Source organism: Canis lupus, chromosome 3, assembly GCF_011100685.1.
Source record: "Canis lupus familiaris isolate Mischka breed German Shepherd chromosome 3, alternate assembly UU_Cfam_GSD_1.0, whole genome shotgun sequence".
Taxonomy (NCBI): domain Eukaryota; kingdom Metazoa; phylum Chordata; class Mammalia; order Carnivora; family Canidae; genus Canis; species Canis lupus.
This window is the reverse complement of record NC_049224.1, coordinates 6,747,351-6,750,398: the sequence shown is the minus strand read 5'-3', so window position 1 is coordinate 6,750,398 and position 3,048 is coordinate 6,747,351. Positions and strand designations below refer to the sequence as shown.

Here is a 3,048-nt window from a genome sequence, read left to right as displayed (position 1 = left end):
CAATTACATTTCAAGGGAGGAATCTCTGGATCATCCGTAGAAAGAAACCATGAAACTTATTGTGTGGCTTAACACTTATTGAAACCTCATGTGCAGCACAATGTGACAGATACCCATTTCTCACTGCTAAATCTAACTAAAAACCCTAGAAATAGTGAACAACAAAAAGAGATCTCTGAAAACTTTTAGGAAGACAGAAAATTAGCTTGGGATCCCAGCATGAGAGGAACAGAGTACCAAGGTGTCTTACATCCTCTTATCAAAAGAAGAAGGTGACCAAGACCAGGTGTTTCCCAACACCCAAAACAGAACCAGAAGGCATTCCTAGCAGGCCCATTCCTCTCCTGGACTTAATGGGAGTTGTGCCTCAAGCACCCAATTAGACCTGATATAATCAGCAAGGGAGATTAATCTGGAGTTCCACCAATGATGATTCTCTTTCCTTACTGGCCCTGGGCCTAAGAGGTCTTTACCTGGTCTAGAGACACCAGAGAGGCTGCTGGGGAAGGGGTAGTGCAGGGCGGGGGAACCTGTAAAGATCACATCACAGCACAATATGTAGTCCAAGAACCAGTCTCCATTTCCAAAAGGCGGGAGTGTTGACCCTGCCACAACAAACATCCAGCCAAGTCTTCGTCTGTGTTCCGCCAAGATACACCAAGTGACTACAACTAGAGAAATGCTTTTTCCATCCTTACTCCCAGCAGTGAATAGGGAAACATCAGCAGCATCCCATAAACCTCATGGACCAAAATAATAGTGTGGAATATCTGAAAGCTAAGCTGTTGTTAGAACCCAAATCCACAAAAATAGGTCAAGCCATGTATGCCAAACCTAAGCATCTCACCCTGAATGCTGGTGGTAAATTCAGTCCAGCCAATCCAACAAGTGTTACCTTTAGCTGTTCCCAAGATTTAAAAAAAAAACTATGGATGATATAGATGAAAGAATTAGGTAGAGATCAACAGAAAAGTGGCCCATGAAAAGATTCATGCTCTATCCATGGAGCAAATGAAGAAAATACTGCTGAGTGAGATACTGAGAATTCAAGCTACCCATCCACCTCTAAATAGAAGCAAATAGGGCAGCCCGGGTGGCTCAGCTGTTTGGTGCCTGCCTTTGGCCCAGGGTGTGATCCTGGAGACCCAGGATGGAGTCCCACGTCAGGCTCCCTGCGTGGAGCCTGCTTCTCCCTCTGCCTGTGTCTGTGCCTCTCTCTCTCTCTCTGTGTCTCTATCATGAATAAATAAAGAAAATCTTTAAAAATAAACAAATAAATAGAGGCAAATACCACTTCAAAGTTTAAGTCAGTAATGCAATCAGTTTTTCATGGCAAGGAAGCAACTTTTGAAAAAGAGAGGCTTTCCAACACTCGATCTTATCAGAGGAACCAATGACTAGTGATGATTTTTTTAAAGATATGATCATTACTTTATGAATTCATGGCTTTGCAGTACCAACGTCATCAGAAAAAGGGACAGATCACTCCGATTCAAATTTCAGTAGCAGGAAATATATATTAAAGCCTCCCTCACTCCTGGCTCTCAATTACAGAACCTCTACCTACCCGATCCATCTTTCTTATCCCACCCACCCACTCCACCACCCCACCCCTGGAAGCTGCCACTTTACTACTGCCTACTGTCCCCCACACATACCACACATATCATGCAGCCCTTCCTAAAGCTGCCTGAGAGAAGAACAAGTGAAACAGGCCAAAGTCTCTGTGCTGCAAATCTATCCCCACCTGTCTTTATACGACAAACTTCTTGAAGGATCTGGTCCTTCAACAGGAGTGATAAATGGCTTTTTAGAAAAAAAAAAAAATCATTAAAAAGAAAAGAGATTAATTCTGATTACTTCAATCCAGTCATCTTCTTAAAGTAGAGCAGTCTACAGATTTACAAAGTCTGTCAAACAGAGGTGAGGATGGCCTGGGAGGGAAAGACGGAAGGGGCAAGAGTCCTCCTGTGGCCATGTGCCTGCAGGGCGGGAGGAGCTGGTGGGTGGTCAGGACACTCTATGCTCAGAGGTCCAGCCAGTCATCTGTCCTCCACAGAAAAAGCTGTCAAGCTGGGGTGTTTGGGTTTAAAAATCCCTGGCAGTAACAGGGAATCCGTGAAGGCAAACGTTTTTTAAAAATGGTAGATGTGGGGAAGGAAAATGAGAACTGTTGGCCAAGAGCTTGATGTAAAAGTAAAATTAAAAATAAAAAGGGAGAAAGAGGGGAAAGAAAGAGTCCCTTAAATATTTCTGAGGGTTCTGAGCATGAAGTGAAAGTCAGATGAGACAGTGGAGGAGACTGAGAGTTTGTGCTGACATCCCCTCTGGAGCTTCTTGCTGCTTTGGGGATTTTTGGGCTTTCACTCCAAACTAGAGTCTGAGCCTCCATCGAAGGCAGAGATGGTGCTGCCCTTGGCGTTGGTATAGACACTTTTGTCCAAGGAAGGGTAGTTGGTTGGCAGTTGGACACTTGACCTTGCCTTTTCCAGTGAATGGACTCGCTGCTCCAGAGGAGCATTCTTCCCCTTGAGGTCGTCAATGTCTTGCTGATGTGTGTGTGCTTTTTCCTTTGCAAACATTGAATATAGTCTGTGGATCTGTCTAGGATATGGGCCTGTGCCTGCTGTCCTCAGAGTGATGGGGTGGGGGTCCCACACACTGTGAAGGCTGTCTTCCGTGTATGCCCTATTTTTGTGTCGTGCATTATGATGAGAATGTGTGTCAGCGGCAGATGGAAACCTTGGTTGCACTTCATAGCTCTCCACCTCGATGTCATTGTTGTCGTTCATTTCTTATGGTCCAGGGAGCAGCACTGCAGGCATGGCGGGGAAAGGGGAGGGATGGAGGGGAGAGCCAAGTCAAGAATGACAACAAACTAAGCCCTCTCGACACACACAGACACTCACTCACTCACTCACTCACTCACTAGCTCTCTCACTACACACACATAACACAGGGGTGAGCACCACCTCCTCACTCCAGTAACAAATTCAATAACATTAGAAAATTGCATTTATTGTTGTTAATCCTGATGTGTGTTGCATC

At 45.0% G+C, this 3,048-nt stretch overlaps 1 pseudogene; it reads right to left on the bottom strand.

Annotated features, from left to right (window-relative positions):
- Positions 1-2,243: 2,243 nt before the first annotated feature.
- On the bottom strand, positions 2,244-2,792 carry LOC100685719 (annotated as a pseudogene).
- Positions 2,793-3,048: the final 256 nt, after the last annotated feature.